The sequence below is a fragment of the Rhinolophus sinicus genome, chromosome 4, assembly GCF_057876585.1.
Source record: "Rhinolophus sinicus isolate RSI-liver-muscle chromosome 4, RSI-T2T, whole genome shotgun sequence".
Lineage (NCBI taxonomy): Eukaryota > Metazoa > Chordata > Mammalia > Chiroptera > Rhinolophidae > Rhinolophus > Rhinolophus sinicus.
The window spans coordinates 93,372,817-93,393,574 of record NC_142504.1 but is presented as its reverse complement, the minus strand read 5'-3'; positions in this window follow the sequence as shown (position 1 = coordinate 93,393,574).

The window sequence follows — 20,758 nt, the reverse complement described above, 5'->3', positions numbered from 1 at the left end:
TGGGAAAGTACTGCTGATGCAACTGTTTAATAGAGGCCCCACCTTCCTTCAAGGTTCAGAGGTCTTTAACAAAAGAGAAAGTTGTCCCCATCTTGGCTGAAACCTCATTTCCCCAGGATTCCTTCTGAACTCCAGACTAGCTTAACCCCCACATGTGCATACCGCAGACATTTCCATAAAACGTATAGCTTCCTTCCTCATCATGGCTGCTCAATGCTGATCTCCCCGCCTGGACCATGAGACAGGTACCAGTGATGTGTCCCTGCTGTAACCACTGTCTCAGTGGTGCCTGGGACACAGTCAGCAGTGTGTGTATGTGTGCTGAAGGTCAAATATATCACTCGTTATATATTTTTATGTGTTACATATGTCCTATTACATGATGTATGCTTTACGTATTTTATCAATTCTATAAATTATACTTTATATATTAATTTCAGGTCTCATAGGAAATTTTTAATCAAATTTCTATCTTGGAAATATTTGCTATCTGGAAGACTTTTCCCTAGAGAAACTTAAAACCATAAAACTAACACTTGCTGTCTAATAAAGTTTTTTTTTTTTTTTTAAGTTGAGACCACAACTTTTTAAAAGTAAATATTTCATTTCTCTTCATTTCACTATGTTCCAAGGATAAAAATTGATGTTAAGAGCCTAAAGAAATCACTAAGTGGTAGAATCATATGGGCTAATAGAAAGGTTCTCATAGAAAGGTTCTCCGTGTAGAACTAGGTCCTAACCTGTGAGGGTGATGTCCCTGATAAAACCACACCCTCCCATCCACATGAGTGCTAGTCTCCAAGGCCAACACTGTGGTGCCATCTTTCCACTAAGATCCCATCACTGCTTTGAAAGCTTTAGTGATCTGTCATTCCCATCTGCTGATGTTCATTAGCTTCATTCTGGAAAGGCTTTTGAGAAAGGGAGAATGAGAGTGCTTAAAATATTTCACATGGGGAAGAAAGAGTGCCATGTGAAGAGGACAAACTTCATTAACACAGCCCAGGGTTTGCAAACCTTCACGGGGCCTCTGAGTCTTTCCATGGGGTAAATTTTGCCCAAACTTGCAGTTTGTGGCATCATCCTTAATTCTTTGCTTTGTACCAAATGAGAACGCATGGAGACTTTTCCAGCAGTTAGGAAGTTGTACCGTTCAAGAGTACACCCCACATGAATGCTCTCTAATGAGGAGAAGACAGAGCCTATTTGTTCAGTCGACCAGAACCAGCATTTCCTTTGCTGAGACCTAATAATGATTAAGAAAACAAGACTTGCCTCAGAAGCTTTTCTTCTTGATAGAAGAAATACCGGAGAGGCCAGCATTCATTATTTCTGTCTGAGCCTCAAGGACAGTTCCTTTTTTTCCCACTAAAAAGAAAAAAATACAAAAATAATGGTTATAAACTGTTAACGGTAGCTTATAATAGTCAAAATCCCAGATAATTTGATTATTAATACAGTTAAAGACCAGTTTGTTAGTGTGTTAACTGCTCTCAGCTCCAACATGGGATACACAATTAGCAAGCCAGTCATTAAATATTAGTAATGACTAATTATTCCAGGATTAAAAGCTTAAATACAAATAAAAATGAGATTGAGACTCTTTAAATTAATGGGTTAACATGTCTTGTCTTTACGATGGTTGCACTGTACGTTATCTTCTTCTGAACAATGTTATTTCTAGAGGGGATATGGCTGTTTCCGAGTGGAATTCAATTTATGGCAGCAACAGATGTTTAATCTACCACATATCGGCTATTGTTTTACAAGTCCCTGTACTTCCCTTTAGTGGAATCTCCTTAACTCACAGATTCCTTGGGTCTTTGGGGCATCATTTTGAGGCATGCAGGTTTGTATTCTCACATTCCAATTTTAAAGCTTTCTTCCTTGCTTCACTAGCTCCAGCATTACATACACAGACAGCTTGCTGCATTATCAATATCATTATTGTCAACCAATATTGATTCCACATAAACTCGGTCCATGGCTATTTCTACGGAACAGCATATTACCTTTGGATAGAATTTTATTATATCCAAGTGGTTTTAGGCCCAGTCACTTAAATGTGAATTCACATGTCTCCTCTGATCCACAAAGCATATCTGAGATGGAAGGAGTGAGATTTGAATTAGCCCCATTTTTTTAAAACAAGAAAGCCAAGGCAAAGAGAGGTCACAGGAACTGCCTGAGGCCACACAGCAGGTTTCTGTCAGAGCCAAGAGTTAAGAATAAGTGGTTTAGTGAAGGAACCCAGAGCTGGGATCAAGGGACCTGATTCTTTTCTTAGTTCTGTCAAGCTAGAAATATGTATAAACTTTGAGCACTTCAGCTTTCTAGATTGCAGCTTCCTCATGAGTGAAATGAGGTTTTAAACTTGATAACCTCTAAGGTTTCTTCCAGGCCTGGCCCCTTACTTCACATATCTGTCACATCACACTGCAAGGCAGTTTAATTAAAACCCACGATATAACTCATTTGTGTAAAAGAAATGCATTAAGGTGAAGCAGATTAATTGAGGGCAAGTTTATACGGAAGAAAAAGACATGACCTATGTCCTAAATGATAGGTTCCAGGCAACAGAGAATAGTTTTTGATAAAGAGGGTGTTAAAATGTGGTTGTAGAAACAGGACTAATCCACATAAAGTAAGACAATGAGAAAAGACCAACATTGTATTTCAGTAGATTAAATTGTGTAGGGCTTCAGAAAAATAGATGCCAATAAGTGCTTTCTTTGGTAGCCTGTGGCATTTCTTTCCTCCATCATGGTTTGAGTGAAACTCTTTTCAGACATCTTTCCCTCTTCCTTCCTTCTCTGTGTTAGAATCTCAGGGAAGCAACTAGAACTTCAGAGCCAAATGGGATTATTCAGATAAAGCCTCTATGCCCTTCCAATATTCTATACACTCTCAAATTCTCCCTAGGGACACACATGAATACACACAGACATACATATTCTTTTTCCTTATTCTTTTAGGAAAATTCAGGATATAAGTGCACAGACAAAATAAAAGTTTGATGAGATATGAAAGCACAACGTAGGTAAGAAAGGTTGAGAAAGTTGCTGACAAATGAGAGAAATCTAATAATTTGTATGTTACCCCGTCAATACTGACAAATTATTTCTTACATTTGAGCTCATCTTCAGTATTGGGTCACAGTATTTGGCCATGATGCATTCTTAAAATGCTTTATGCTTTCCAAAGCATTTTCTCACCTTGGTGTTAGTGAATAAGCACAAAGCCCTGTGGGGTTGGTAGATGTAGAATCACAATTATACATAAACCTTTCAAAGAAGAATTGGATAATGTACCCAATTAGAGTCACACAAATGTATTCTTATCACTAATACAGATGAAACCTAGCCAAAAGTATTATTTAGCAAAATTTCAATAAATATAAAAATATGCTTTAAGTTGCACCTTTAGCTGAACTAAAGAAAAATAAATGGGGCAGTTCTGACTAAATCTATGATATTTTAAAAACTGTTGAACTAGGACAACACTAAAATATTACAATATTGCTGAATCTGAACACAAAGGGATCCAAGAATCTGTTTTTATAATAATCTACTTTATTATTATGATTATTATGATTCTGATCTTGGTGACTAAAGAAGGGAGTTCTGGTCCTGCCTGGTAGGTGGGACAGTTTCTGAAAATCAGAGGATAACAGGAGGTCAGTGAAAAGGCAAAAAGATAAATGGCAAATAAGGAAAATATAGTTGCAACTTATATAGCATAAAAATGATTAATGTCCCTGATATATTAGCTTCTAAAACCCAACAACTCTACAGAAAAATGGGCAGGAAAAATGAACAGACAGCTACAGAAACAAAAATTGAAATTGCTCTTAGCCATATAAAAGATGCTCAGCTTTGCTCACAATAAGAGAAATGCAAATTTAAACCACAATGAGATATAATTTCTCACCTATTAGGTTAGCAAAAATCCAAAGTGGACAGTGTACTCTGTAGGTGAAATTGTAGGGAAATAAGCACTTTATTTTTGGTGGGAATGAAAAATAGCAAAACCATGACAGAATTTAGCAGAAGGTGCATTTACCTTTTGACCTAGTAATTCTAATTCCAGGAATCCATCCCAAAATTCAGTGGTAAAGGTACGAAAATATATATATACAAGATATTCATTTTCAGTCTGTTTGTAATAGCAAGAAACTAGACACCAGACACAAGACAAATGTCTACCAACAGGAGACTGATTGAATAAACTAGAAATCACCCAGCCACACAACAGAGTATTACGTTGCTGTAAAAAGGAATGAGAATTATCTCTACATGCTAATAATATGCAATGATATCCAGGACATATTATAAGAAAACAAAAGGTGAGGGAAAGTACACTCCAATTTATACAAGAAAGAATGGAATACAAATATATAAACATGTACATAATATATATATAATACACATATGCTATACATAACATCTACAATTTTTAAATCCCTAATACTAAAAATAAGTGGTTACTTATAAAAGAGGGAGAGAATCAGGTAGAAACAACAGAGAAAGAAGCCAAACTACTTTAAATATATTTTGTTTTGTTGATTTGACTTTGGAACCATGTAAATAGTTTATATATTAATACAACACATTTAAAATTAAAAAAGATCAATCCCTAAAAATTGAAAATACTATTAAATGAGCTAAATGTATATCCAGTTGATATCATAATGACACAGAAAGAAAATATTCCAAGGGTTTTTAAGACATAGTATTTTTACCATATGTCAGTACTGAGATGTATCCTAAAGACAAAAAACACTACAAAATAAAAAAACCTTCAACTGACTCCAATAACCATATTGTTGTGCCGATGCTATTAGTGGTATAATGTGGGATAAAGAAAAGGGTTCTTAACTTGGGAGGAAGATTTTACAGATGAAAAAGGAAGACGTTCTATAAAATTTCAATAGGCCTGAATCTGAATTCTGCATTTTATCTTTTGAAAATATTCCCAGAAAAGACCTAAAACCAAAAACTAACCTTCCAGCAATGAGTGCCTTTAGTACACAGACGGTGGTCTCTAAATATTGTTTCCCACAAAAGTGACAAAGGATCCTAGGAGACATACTAAATTTAGGTCTGGAGCAAGAGATGCACTAGATGGGCCCAGAAAATCTTGTCATGAAAAACTGCAGTAATGTTTTCAAAAAGAAACACAGGCCTGTCAAAAAGACACAGAAACTGGCTGAAGAATTTCTCACTGACCAACAATAACACATTTTGATCATTCATAATGATAATAATTAGGATGGATTAAAACATATGTGTTTAAATCAATGAGCTCATAACGACATTTTTTTTTAAAAAAAAGCTGACTGAAGTCCATTAGAAGATAATAGTAGCTTGAATCATGATTTTGAAAATTGGACAATAAAGAGAAAGAGTTAAGCATCTATGCACACTTTCCTATGCAAACTGAGCCACTGGGCTAGCAAATAGTTAAAAAGAAAAGTTCCTCTTTACAGAAGTGCCATAGCTAATAAATTAAAAGACAATATAGAATATTATAATTGTGAAACCCCCAATGAATTACTAGATCAAGGCAATAAGCATCAATGGCTGCTGACATCATAAAGACAGAGACAGCCAGACAGTAACTGTGTCCTGTTGGAAGAAAACATCACCATCTATGAGCCAAAAAACCAAATGGAACCTGAACCTGATTAAGCCTCTAGAGATCCATCTACCAATTTCAGGAAATACAGCTGAAAAGGAAGGTGACATCACAGTGTTACAATCAGCAAAATCTTGACTGTGGAAAATTCTACAGGACAAATGATCCAATTTCTCCTGAAAATAATCTGCAAGGCAAGTAAAAAGAGATGGGAGGAGAACTTATAAATTTAAAAGACACTCATCAGACAGAGCTATCAATAACAATTACATGGGCCTTATTTGGATCCTAATTAAAACAAACAAACTGAGGAAAAATATGAAACCATTAGAAATTTGAATACTGACTATTAAATGATATTAAGAAACTATTTTAACTTATTTTACATGTGATAATAATAGTGTGGTTATGTTTTGTAAAACTTATTTTGTTTTAGAGATGCATAATGAGATATTTACAGAAGAGAGAAGATTTCTGGAAGAAGCAAGTTCGGATGGGTATCGATGAAACAAGATTATCCATGAGTCGCATTTTGAGCCAAGGTGATACATGCAGGAACGTTCATTATACTATTCTATTTTGGTATATGTTTTAAACTTCCATGATAGAATATTTTTCAAAATGTGGGACGTGAAACGTTGGGACAACTCAATTTTTTGTGGTTAATAAATTGACTACTTTTTAATAACTTTTCTCATTTCACAGGTCCACCGATCACTTGTGGTCATGAAGACATAATCCTAGGTCCCTTTGAGGGAGAATTTTTGTAAAACAGAAATATCTGAGGCTGGCATGCTTCTAGCTAAGTCACATAGCTTTCTGTGACATTCGTGCTCGTGAATTAGTGCACATAAACCTCTGTAGATTAATCTAGTGCCCTAAGCCTCACTCTTAAAATACGAAAAGTGCAGCTGCAACTGCAAGGTCTCCAGCAGCCAAAGTTGAACTGGGGTCAGAATTCATAGTAAAAGTATTTCTAACAAGGAGGCCTTGGTAAAGTTGAACTTAATAGGGTACTTGTATTTGTCTTTTTCTTTAACAGTGAACACACAATGCCTGGCATATAATAAGTGCATAATAAAAATTTGTCAAATAAATGAATGACAGGTCATACGGTACACTGATTAAAAATGTGGATTAAGACATTGTATTTAGGGGTTGAATATGAGCAGCTCTACTGGAGAAAAATAAAATGTGTTCTCATAGGTGGTTCTGAGGACAGTATGACATGATGACATATATGCAAGATGCTAGCACAGTCCAGTACATAGTGAATATTCAATACATAATAGTTTAAACTGCCATAATAGATACACATTTCAGAAAATTTCTAATGCAGCAAGATATATATATGTATGTATATATATGTGTGTGTGTGTGTGTAGTCTCACACAGTTGATTCTTAAACAATGTGCGTTTGAACTGTATAGTTCCCCTTATACAGAGATTATTTTTCAATTGACCCACATAGTTCAAACTCGCATTGTTCAAGGGTCAATTGGCAATTGGGAATCCATGTTATATGTAGGGCCAATTTAAGTTATAGGCGGATTTTCAACTGTGTGGGCTATCGGCATCCCTAACCCTTGCATTGTTCAAAGGTCAATGGTGCATGTGTGTGTGTGTATATAAACATACCTACATACATACATACATACACACATAAAGGTATATGTGTATATCTAAATAGATGGATGACGGATGGACACATGAGTGATGCAGACAATATCATGAAGAGAAGCACAGTAAGATTTAACTTGAGTTCTGGGCAGAGAACTGGATTAGAACTTGACTCTGCCATACATTACAAGTTTGACATCTGGCAAAGCACTTAACCTCACTGGTCCTGACAAAGTTAAAGACACAATCACAGGGTTTATTTAAATGCCATGGCTAGTTCCACAGTTCAGTCTTTCGACGTGAAATATTTAGCATACGGCAAATTATAGATCACTGGAGCATGGAAGAGTAGCTGCTATTTATGTCTTTCCCAAGCAATAAAAGCACACAGTGACAGCTGTAGAACTCCGCTTTCCTAACTGCAGTTTATACTCTTCAATGTGAGATGTTCCTCTCCTGCCATTCACTGAGCCCACTGACCCGCATCCCATTCATGTTGCCTCTTGTATTGCAATGAGCCTAAGGATAGCAGGAAATGTAAATTACCTGGCATCTGAAAGGCAGAGTAGTGTGGACAGAAACATTTACTACAGCAGTCTAGACTAATCCAAGGACCTCCCACCAACTCTGGTCTCCAAAGGCCTAAACCTGTCCTCTTCCTCCTGCTCGTAAATGGAATTACTTTCAGTGTTCATCTGCACATATACCTGTTTCTTTTGTATATGGCCATGTCTCCAAGGTCGGAGACCTCAGATCCAAAGAAGTCAGAGCTGAAAGGGAACTTACAAAGCCCAGAGATGAAGTAGCTTGACTGAAATTACAGAGCAAGTTATGGTGGAGCTGTGATAGAACCCAGGTCTCCTGACTACAACCCCTCACAGTACGCTGCTCTTCCCACTTTTTGCCCCAGAGTGTTGGCCCTGGCTAAACAAACAAAACAAAACAAAACAGAAAAAGCAATAATAATATGAAGGATAAGAATGACACCCATTAGTTCCTAGGTATCTTCCTTCTAGCTTTCAATATCAAAGACCTAAAATCCCAGGCCAGTGACTGGATCAATAAATACTGCTGGGATGAGCTAGAGTTCCTGTGATTCTCATTCTGTGACATTTACAAATCAAACCACATGCTCCCTGGACAAGGCAACATCAGGGGGGAAGTGTTGGTTTTGCAGTATTAGCTAGAGTTTCACAAAACAATGACTGAGGGAACTAGGAACTAGAACCTGAGTAGGGAAAGAGTGGAGTTCCAGGGCCCAGAATCCATGTGACCTTTCCAACCGGTCTTTCCATTTAAGTTAATTAGATTCTGATAATCAGGCAACTAAATCAGTCTAAGTCCTCCAGGAAATGTAATTTTCCATCTCTATAATATCCTGGAAAAGAATAAAACCTTTTATAGCATCCTCAGCATCAAATAAAGAGACAGATTGCCAGTCAAGCCTCACTTCTGAGTCTGGGCAGATGTTTTCAGATGTCTGTGGGGGAAAAATCAGGATTATTTTTTGGCCCTGGTAGGTGCCTACAACTATGAGGCTGCAAAATTACAGGCAGAGCAAGAAGCAAACAGGAACAGCTGCCCCTCCCCCAAGTGTTTCTCTGTTAGCCCATAAATCAGCAACTTCCACACCTTCAGGATATTAAAGAAAATGCCACTTCAGGTACACCCCTTGCCAAGAGGCTGAGGAGTGATTTGTGTGGCCGGTAACTTTAGGAAGAAAACACTGAGTGGAGCAGGCTCAACACCCCCTGGAATCTCTCACAAGCCAGTCTGCACGTGACAGCTGTTTGTTCTGCTCCTGCCCACCATGGGGTGAGCTCAGTTGGGCAATGGCCCAAGTCTGCCTCCTAGGGGGGGCACTGGGAGGTCCTTCTCTTGCTGTCCCCACTGCGAGAACTCACATGGTCCAGACAGGTGTGTGTTTAGGGGGTGGGGATGTCATACCAGGATCTATATGTGAAGAAATCTGTTCCGATATGCAGTTTTGACCATAAGTCTGCACTGCATTCTTCAATCAAGTTTTACCAATAATCTCTATCTATCTGACTTCCATGTCTCATTCTCAATTGTTTCACGAATCTGTGGAGGAGAAGAAAGGGTCATTATTTATTCCCTCTTCTGAAAAAACAAAACAAAACAGTCTTCCATAGACTTGACAGGGCCCACTGCTTCAGTGAAAACTGTCCTTTCACTCTCTCTCACTGACACCCGATGAAATTTACTGGAAAATGCAGTATTGAATTCCTGAGTCCATGGAAAGTCTCATTGTTTGAGGTTGTCTGATCTGTGCCCCTGGGCCAGTCACTGATTAGTCTGTTGTTTTCACTTTTGAAAATGGAGGGTCAGTACATTTCTACCGTCTCTATTCCTAATGTTGTACTCCGCTTCTTGTAACTAGATATATATGATAAATGTCTAACTATTACATTGTTTTCTGTACCTGAAACTAATTTTAAAAAGTTATGAAAAATAAATAAATAAATGATAAAAAAAACATAAAGAGAGAGAGAGAGAGAGAGAGAGAGAGAGAGAGAGAGAGAGAGAGAGAGAGAAAGAGAGAGAGAGAGGAAGGAAGGAAGGAAGAATATGTAGGGTCGGGACAGTGAATAGATATAAAGTCCTTCCCAGCTCTAACATTCCCCAAAGCCATATACCAGATACGACAATAAGCCAGATCAAAAGGTAATACACAGTCTATCATGGAGGAGCCAGGGAGATCTTCAGAGGGTTGCACAGGCAAAGGGGTAGAATGTGGACATGGGAAAGTAAGGGAGAGAATACCCAACAGGAGACACAGCTCCAAGGTATGCAGACAGGAAGCAGCCTCAGAGTCAGCTGTGGAAGGCCTCCAGGTTCCCAGTATCAAAAATGGTCACATTTGTTATTTGACACAGGATTGTTAGGAAATTCATGCTCAGAGCAATTAAGCGGAATGATCCTAAAGCTAGTAAAGTGAGGTCAGAATTCACTCTACGAACTGCTCCAGAGTTGTGTGCTTGCACATGCATGCACACGTGTGTGTGTGTGTGTGTGTGTGTGTGTGTGTGTGTGTGCTGTAGAGCTCATATGTAGAGGGGCTGTGGGAGGGAAACAGGTTGAATGGTGCTGAGGATTCATACAGAGCAACAGGACAACATGGCCAGATTGATTGCTTCTAGGTCAATCATCAAATAAGGATTTGGAGTGCCTTCGGGTCGATCTAATTCTCTCATTAAGATGACTGAAATAACCAGCCCCCTGAACAGTCAATATGGTTATTTCATCCATCTTAATGACCCAATCAGATCAACTCTTAAGAAATCTTCAACACCAACCCCAGAGGGAAAAACTCGTAGTGATATAACAGCGGCTTTTGTTGAGCTCTCCTAATTTAATGATGGACTATGTCACAGAGAGATCCCTAAAGGAAAGAGGTGAGCATTTATTGTTTATACAGATACTAAGGAGCGTATCTTAATGAAGCAAGAGGTGTACATCATAATTTTAAATAAATGGACAAAGACAGGAATGAGTGAGATATACATAAAGGATCAAAGACATTTTTCTATGACCAGAGCAGTATTTTCATGTCATGAACATTTATAAAGGTGATAGTTATAAGGAGAGAAGATGACTGAACTGATGGGGGAACAGGAAATTCAAATGAATGATGCCTTGATCAATGTATCGTCAAGTTAGTTCAGACCCTAACAATATAAATGCTGGTTATGATGACAATATGAATGATGAGGGTGATGATTTTGATGACAACAATAATGTGATCTGTTGGCAAGAGGGAACAATCATAATCAACAAAGGTCAATGCAAAAATAACAAAACAGAGGTCTGGGAAAGTTTCTATTAGCAAATATGAGGTGGGGATTAGAGGTAGCCAGACCTATGAAGCAGCCTTAATAGGGTAATGACTATAAATATATACAGGAAGAAGCAATTGAGGAGAAAGACTGTTATTAACTAATTGTATACCCTAAAATTCACTTGTTTAAGCCCTAAGTCCCAATGTGACGATATTTGAAGATAGAGCCTTTAAGGAAATAATTAAACTTAAATGAGGACATAAGAGTGGGGCCTTAATCCCACCAAAGTGGTGTCCTTATAAGAAGAGAAAGAGAAACTAGAAGCGTGCACACAGAGAAAAGGCCATATGAGGACAGAGTCAGAAGGCAACCACCTGCAAGTCAGCTAGTGAGGCCTCAGCCACCTTGATCTTGGACTTCTGGCCTTCAGACTGTGGGAAAATATACTTCTGTTGCTTAAGCTACCCAGTGTTTGGTATTTTGTTATAGCAGCTCAAACAGAGTAATACAGAGACCAAGTCCAATGACACTTGCCTCAGTGAGGGAACACAAATTTGTGCAGTTTCTGTCATTGAGAGACAAAGTGGAAAGGATTTAAGGTGAGGAGAACGCCCTCCCAGATTTGAGCTCTCACAATGGCAGAGGAACACCACCAAATCCCAAGTATTACCACAACAATTCAGAGCTTTAAGAACAGTTGTAACGGATGTAAAATCCAGACCCTAATGCCTGGATACTGTAATACCAATATGTATATTTGGATAACTCAGAATAGGAAGTTGATTTTTTTTTTTTTCATTTTTATTCCTATTTCGAGCATGTGCAATTCACACCAAGCTATAGAAACATTTCTCAGAGTCCTAGTGTTCTAGACCCAATGTAAATTGATAAAGTTTAAGTTTGAAAATTCTGGGTTGGGGGTTCCTGCTTACATTCCACCTTTCTCATTGTCTGTCCCAATTTCTTCTCCAGATTCCAGGCTTCCATGTACCCCCACATTGTAGAACTTACCCACAGTCCTATGATTCCATTAACACGTTGCGTACGGATCACAAGAATCTTCACAAGGGATTTAAACCCAGCCGTACGCAACGTGTTAACTGTCTCGTATCCCATTTCTTTAGCTTCTCTTCCTATCAGTACCATCTAACCAAATAGTTGGAACAACAGCTTTAATAACCTTACTAATTTGGATAGGATAGACTGACTATAAGGCAATCAACAGACACAAAATTTCAGGCATTTAATGCAACCAAGTTTTTGTTTTTTCTCACTCATAAGACACACATGTAGCAACTTAGGGATCCAAGTTGAAAGAGGTGCCAACGTGCTGCACTCCCATCTGTTAAAATCCCACAGTCTATGTAGTTGAGAAAATTGAAGGTCAAGTGCCAGCATTTAAAGCTGAGACCAGCAAATGACTTAGAACGCCTGTGTTCACAGCCTATTGCTAGAGGCAGTCACTGGCACCACCTAACTGCAAGAACTGTGAGAAATCCTAATCCTCCCAAAAGCAACAGTGGGTTTCAAACTTCAGTGTGTATCATAATCACTTGAAAGCCTTGTTAAGACGCAGAACGCTGGCCCTATTGTTACAGTCTGATTCCCCTGGGGACAGCTGATAATTTGCATTTCTAATAAGTTCTCAGTTGAGGCTGATACTGCTGGTCCTGGGACCTCCCTTTGAGAACCCCAGGTCAGAGGGACAGTTCTCAAGGCCAACTGTACGTTAAAATCACCTTGGCAGCTTGTCAAATGATGTAGGCTGAGGCCCCACTCCTAGAGATTCTGATTTAATTGGTTGACAGTGAAGCCCTGACACATATCACCACCCATACAGTCAGGGTCGCTAGTTCATAAATATATAATTTAAATATGGTTGGAGGATATTCTTCAAAGAGATCATGCTACAGATAAAAAAACAACAACAAGAACAAAAAACAAGTTCAACATACAGTGGGATAGTGGTACCTCTGGGCAAAAACCAAACGTCCTGTATCTTAGAGTGTATCATTTCCCTTAACGGGACAGCACAGAAAACAAGCAGTACTTTAAGACCCATTTTCTCCCCAAATTTCTCTAAGTGTCCTTAAAATGAATTTGTTGCTGTCCAGGCAGAACCTGGCCCTCAGTGTAACAGATGCTGTCTCAGGCAAGGGAGGCATGGGTCCATCTCCAATTCTCCTGTGTAGCTGAGGATGCAACCCAGGAGAGGCTGCCTGGGAGCTCCCTTTGCTTCTCCCTCCCCATCCCTCAACCCTGGGCAGCCTTGCTCTGGCTCCCTGACCCAGCCCCACACAGATTCTGCAGAGCCAAAGTGGCTGATGCTGGAGGAGGAGCCCACTTCTAAAGAAATGGAAAAGAAAATGAACAAAGCCGCTGTCAGGGTGCCCTTTGGTCCCACATTGACTAAATCCAGGCTGCCAGAAGGCAGCGCAAGAGGAATCTCATTTTAAAAAGCAACTGAGGGAGCTAAAACTGAGTTACTCAACCATCTTAGATTCAGGTCCTCCTCTCCTCCCATGACCAACACAAACAGTGTTCATTTGCCCATTATAGAACTGTATTGGATTCATCAACTCTAAGTAAAAATAAATAAATAAGAGCTGATCTATCATGCCTTTACAGATTTTGAGCTGAATTTAACAGCCATCTGATACACACACCCTGCATCTCTAATGGCCTCTGGCCTGACGCTGCGTGTAAAACTGAGAAACATCGCCATCTGCTGGCTTGCGAGCCCACTTTCATGGAAATTTCCACCTCCGCTGCCTTCCAACAGGAGTCCATGCCTGCGGAGCACAGCATTTGGTCTGGAATTCCACAACCTGATTGAGACTCACTGCAAATCACTCAATTTTGCACCAAACTGAAAACTATATCATGAAATTTTGATTGACTTTCTGGTGCATTATGTATGTGTAGGGACGGGTTGAGCAGGGGAAGCTTTTTACGTGGTGCCTTCATTCTTTATTTTTTGCCCCTAATTTTCTTGAAATTCTCAGTGCTGTGAATTATATAGGTCCATATGAGTGTCAACTGAGCTTCTTCCGTGTGCTAAGTACCCATACCAAAAGACTCAAATGACAGAGACTGAGGAGGAAAAAACGGGGGGAAGTTTCATAGTCTGTATGAACTGGAAACCTGAGGTTCTGTGGTTTTGATTTCTATACATCTTGACAGTGAAACACATGAATCAACATGCTGGAAGGAGATTTTCAGCACAACCAGGTGATTTATCAAGAAGGCCAAAATAATAGCATACTCTTGTGGCTTCTTCTGCACTCTATCTTTCCTGGAAAATAGGAAAGGGAGACTCTTGTGATCTAAAACAAGGATGTCTTGGTCCATGATCTGTGTGTTTATGACTCCCCTTTCTTACCCTTCCTCCTTCAGTCTTCATATAAACTCCCCACCCAAGTTTATCTCAACAACCTCCATCTATTTCCAGAGTTGTAACCTCTCTGAACAGACCAAAGCAAATTGTAGAGTACCATTTCTTTTGCTTTAATACTTAGACTAGTGGAACTTATTTACAATGTACAGAAAGATTCACAGTGGAAGAAATAGGGCAGGAGTGTCAGCATAAAATACAAAGTATAGAAGTGGGAGCTGTTTTTGTTTTTGGTGGTGAGTGATGGTTTTCAAGCTATAGATTATATTCTCTCTTATACCAGGAAGCACCTCTGCATTCAGCCTAATTGGCTGTGGAGTAGCTCCTGTTTATCGTTATATATCATATATATATATATGATTTAAAAATATAGCTAAAATAAAACATTATATCAGTTTCAGGTGTATGCCATAGTTGTTCAACATCTATATACCAAAAGAAGTGATCCCATGGTAAGTCCAGCAACCATCTGACACCGTACCACACTATCACAATATTACTGACTATATTCCCCTTGCTGTATGTTACATCCCCATGACTTATTTGTTTTATACCTGGAAATCTGGACCTCTCATTTCCCCTCCCCCCCTTTTTAAAATTTTTCAATTACTGTTACCATACAATATTATTTTGTATTAAGTTCAGGTGCGCAGCACAGTGGTTAGACATGAGTAGCTCCTGGTTTAAAGAAGAGGTGCACAAGTACTGTGTTTCCTTGAAAATAAGACCTAACCTGAATATAAGCCCTAGCATGATTTTTCAGGATGACATCTCCTGAACATTAGTCCTAATGTGTCTTTTGGAGCAACCTGGTCTTATTTTTGGGGAAACACGGTAGGAACCCCATCAATGCTGGCTGCACAGAGACTTGGGGCAGCTCTCACAGCTCTTTTTATCTCTCTTTCATCTCTACGCCTTGCAATGTCTCCACTCAAATAGGCCAATGGGCAACCCTTGTCCCTTATGTCTGACAGTGGAAAAGTGGGGAATCAAAAGAATGGGTAGGAGGAATGCCGGGCCCTGTGATGATTTCCTGCCAGTGATGAGCTGGCTTGGAGGCAGCCCCACGTGCTTTGCCACTCCGAAATGACTCGACGTAAAAACAAGAGAAGAGAGCTCATCTGGCACGTGGACACAGGAGTCCACGCCTGCAGATCAAGTTAACTCTTCTGCTTTCCCAGAACTCTGGTCCTTTGGGAGAAACAGCCTTTAAGTTCCGAGATGGTTACAGCAAGAAGAAAATATAAAGAAGAGATCGCACAGATGATAAACCTGAGGCCCCTGGGAGGAAGGTAATTTGCCCAAGGTCACACAACACATATGTGGCAGAATGTTGTCTCTAGCCTCTTAGACAGATTTCTCACTGTAATCTCCTGCTTCATTACAAAACATGGTGCAGCCACTGGCTATAAGAAAATGTTTGACATTGTGATAATGAATCTTGAGAAGTCCTACCCTTGTCGTCACCCTATCCTAGGGAAGCCTCTAACTCCAGAACCTACCTCCTTTATCAGAGTATCCACTTAGACCAGAGGAAAGCCGTCAATATAAGTAATTCACAGTAACGTGTTAGAGATCCAGGTTAGTTAAATATTTTTCAACATTGAGGGTGGCAATCCAAATAATGAGAACCCAAAAAGAAAGTACAGGGAAATACGTTGTTTCTATAACAAGGAGCTACATTGCTCAATGGTGAGTACCTCAGGTTCTGAAAGCAAAGTGCTGGCGATAGAATTGGGAATGTGACCCTTAAGCTGCGGGCAAGTAACTCACCATCTGGTAGTATCATAGTGAGGATAAAATCAGTTAAATCAAATCAGGTGTTTAGAACAATGTGTGGCATATGGTAATCAGTCCAACAATGCTAGCTTTTGTTTCCATTACTCAGTGAGGGATCAGCTGGTAACCATAGCTTTAGGAGAAAAATCACATTTTTCTCATCATTCGATACTCATTAGATACCAATAGTCTCCCTGTTTTTTCCCAGGATAAAGAAAGGAAGAATTTACAAAAAGAAAAAGAAAATCCGGAAAGACCCTGAATCTTTTCAAAGAAGTTCTAAAGTAAAGGGAAAACATCGAAAGCAGGTATGCTTTACAACTAAATCTAACAACAGGGCCCTCTGCAAAGCTCTTGTTGCTTCTTTTTAAATGATTGTATTTGCTTTCAGTGATAACTAGAAACAAGAGTTAATAACCTCCCCAATGGGTCTCAAGAAATGATCTTTGAATCAGAACCACAACTGGAAGAAGCCACTTGAAGTTAAATTACTCAAAGGTTAGTAGCATGAGCACCATATGTAATGAATTCAATTATCACAGAAAAGCCTGAAAGTGAGTTCCAGTCCTGGAATCACAGTGAACTTTTTACATGATAGCCACTTGACCTCTCTGCCTCAGTGTCCTCATCTGGAATGTGAAATATTGGACTCAATCATTTCTAAATCCCTTGGAGTTCTACCTTTCCATTCGTACCCCTCCCCGAAGTAGTTTTACTAAATGTATGTAGAGTATTATAGGGCAAAGCTTAAGCCAAGGTGATGAATGATTAATAAGTGTGGTAAACGATTGGCTGTCAGTGAAACCTGAAAGTGGCTGTCAGGTGACCAGGGGTTGGGGATGACCCCAGTGCCCACCAACTTTTGCCAGTGTGTGACCATTCTGCGTGGCTGCTCTCTTCTGTGGGTCTTCTAGGCTACTCAAGATTTCACTAACATAATGCTGCCCCTTTTGGGTCAGGTTTCCTGGACCTGACCACCAACTTCTCCACATTCCCACACACCTCATTTCTTTCTGGGGTTATTGATTTTTCTCTTACTCAGTTGAGCTTCATGAGCCTTCCCACTTTTAATCCTTCAGTGAAATCCATGTGATACCTAAGTACACATAATTCTCATGAGGTAAAATTTAACATGAATTGTAGCATCATAGTCTTAATTTCCCTGAATGTTATTTGTATATTGGAGGTCTAAGCACCCCAAATTCACCACACAATTCACAATTGCTTTTGATACACAAACCTGGACCTGATTGATATGTGCTTGGTACCACAACCAGATAACATTTTAAAAGTAACAACTGGACCTTCAACGTGATCCTAAAACACTAGAATTCACTTTGTCTAAATCAAGACAGTGCTGGGTGGATGAGTGGTACCTGAGTGTTTTAAGAACTATTCTTCTATGGGTCAAACTGATTGATCTACCTGAATCCTTCTATATGACAGTTCAGTTTGACAAACTGGCCCTGATTTTTGTGGTTTTGCCAAACCCAACTGGGGAAAAAAAGCCAACCTATGTCACCAAACATGAATTCAAATGATCCACAAAAAGTTCAACCAACATAAGTGCCTTCACTCCTCAAAAGTCTGCTCATATCCTTTGTCATGGCTGTGAATTTTAATCAAATCCAATTCTGCAATAGGCTATTTAGGTCAACCTCAAATTCAGCTCTCACTGAATGATGGGGAATATGGGTATGGAAGGTGTTTTATATTCTTTTTTTTTTTTTTTTTAAGTATTTCTTCTCCTCACTTTGAAAGAGGTCAATGTGCAACTTCCCACCTTTCGGTCTCAGGGAACACATGGCTTTCCGGATTTTTATGAGCTCCAGACGGATTTACAGGAGCTGTCCTCTGCAACATCAGTGTGATTTGTGTAGCATTAATAGCCCTTTTGTTCTATGAACTTCAATTCCCTTCCAAATAGAAGCATATTGAACTCACCTTTCTGTACGGAGAATGAGGGAAAATGTCCACATGGATGTGAGCTTATGTGCTATGGTTATTGATACTGACTTCAAGATCACACTTCCTACTGGCCCTCAGGCCCCACGGAGCTCAGGGCATTGACTGGGGATGTCAGATGCGCTGCAAGTCAGACTGAAAAGCACTAAGTCCTGCTTTTTACAGCAGGACTCTGGGCTTGCTCCTATGCTGAGAAACCCTCCCCTTTAACCAGAAAAAACAAGAGTATTGGAGACACAATATGAAGGTCTCACATGTGAATAAGTGTTGTAGCAACAAAGGGACTTGCAACTGGAAGCATATCTTATTAAAAATAGTAATAATAAAAAGCAGTATCTAGTCTGGGTCAATATTTTTAAAGGAATTTGATTTCCTATTGCTGCCTCTCAGACCAGTAATAGCAGAATAGAAGGGAAGCTCATGGGGAAATCTAGCTGTCTTGTTCTAAAGCACATCTAGAGGAACTTTTCAGAGTCCAGAGTGCTAACCATAGAGGAACTTTTCAGAATAACTCAGCCTCCACAAGTCAGTGTCAAAAGAGAGCTGCAAAGAACAAAGTGATTTCCAGGAATCAGAATTAAAAGTAAAGCAAACAATTACCAGTTGCTCAATGAACATAGACTGAGCTTTAAATGTATGATGAAGAAGAAAAAATGGGACAGCTGGATGGCTCCGTTGGTTAGAGAGTGAGCATGAGATGGTGGGCTGCGCCCCCTGCAACTAAGATTGAAAACTGGTGACTGGACTTGGCGCTGAGATGCACGCTCCACAACTAGATTGAAGGACAGCAATTTGACTTGGAGCTGATGGGTCCTGGACAAAACACATTGTTCCCCAATATTCCCCAATAAAAAGATAAAAAAAGAAGAAGATTACATGTTAATTGATACCAGGCTCTCATCTACCACACTGAACCCTCACACCACTGACAGGTTTGTTTTCCAAAATACCACCTGCATCAGTCACTCTTTTGCTCCCCAGTGAGCTACATAAATTTGCAAAGTCCCATACCTGGCCTTCTCATTGAGCTCTTATTAATTATTCAACCTTCTTTAAACACCAGTCTTCTCACCCCACTAGCTCCATTATTATGCCCTTGCTTCTGCCACCCCCGCTGTGGTATCAATTCATCAGTGAGAAGCTAAAGGCTGCTTTTGTTCATCATTAAGCCATGCCCTGTGCTAGGTGCCTTGTTGAGGAACACAAAGAAATAAGCTATCGTTCTTACTATGAATGGACTTCTAAAAGGAAAAGTAATATTCTGATAGGATGATCCATATCAAATCATGTTTAACAAATAGTAAGTGGAAAACTCCAATCAAACCTAAAGTGCCCTAAAGAAAATAAGGAAACGTGTGTTTAGGAAGTTGAGTTTAGGTCAATCTATTAAGGGATTTTGAAGTAAATTCTATTTATCTCTCAACACTCAAATCAAACACAAATTCTTTCATAGTCACTTCAGAAACCTACTTTTTCCACAAAGAATTCTTTGATACCCCACCAAAAGTGATATATCTTTCTCTTCTAGTTGCTTAAGTATTAAATTATAGTTTACACTACATGTGTCAGTAAATTTTAATGCTCCCTTATATTTTACCTCAAACATATCTCATTTTTTCAGACAGCTTTTTATCAATGTCTTTGAGATAAAATTTACATATCATAAAATTTTTCCATTTTAAGTGTACTATTAAATGATTTTTACTAAATGTAAGGACTTGTGCAACTACCATACAAACTAATTTTGGAATATTTTCATCATTCAAAAAAAGATACCTCATGACCATTTGCAGTCACTCTCATTCATTTCACAGCTCCAGGCAACCGTTTACTTCTCATCTCTATAAATTCACCTTCTATGGTAATTTCATATGAATGGACTCATACAACGTGATGTTTTGTGTCTGTTGTTTCAGTTAGTGTAAATGCTCTTGACATTACTCCACATTGTAGCATGTATCAGTATTCTCTCCTTTTAATTGCTAAGTAACATTACCTGTATGGACATACTATTATTTGTTTATGCATTCACCAGTTCATGGGCATTTGAATGGTTTCTACTTTGGGGCTATTATGAATAATGCCGCTATGAACATTCGTATACAGATCTTTGTGTGGACATACAAGTATGTTTTCCTTTCTCTTGGGGCAGATACCTGGAAGTGGAATTGCTGCATCATATGATCCATTGATGCTTACCATTTTAATAAACTGCCAAACTGTTTTCTAAAGTGGCTGCACCATTTTACTTGCCACCAGTAACGCAGATTTTTAACCTCCTTATGGGAAATTATTATGAGAACGTATGTATTTTGAATACCCTGTCAAAAGTCTATTCATCAAAAGCATGCCAAAAATACATGTGTCATTTTTCACTTCACATGGGACAAAGATGACGCAAAGAAATAAGGTAACTTCCTCACACTGAATTGTTTCTAACAAGCCTAGGGAAATGAAAGAGAAGAGAAGAGAGAAGAGAGAAGAGAGAAGAGAGAAGAGAGAAGAGAGAAGAGAGAAGAGAGAAGAGAGAAGAAAAGAAAAAAGAAATGGAAGCCCTACAAAG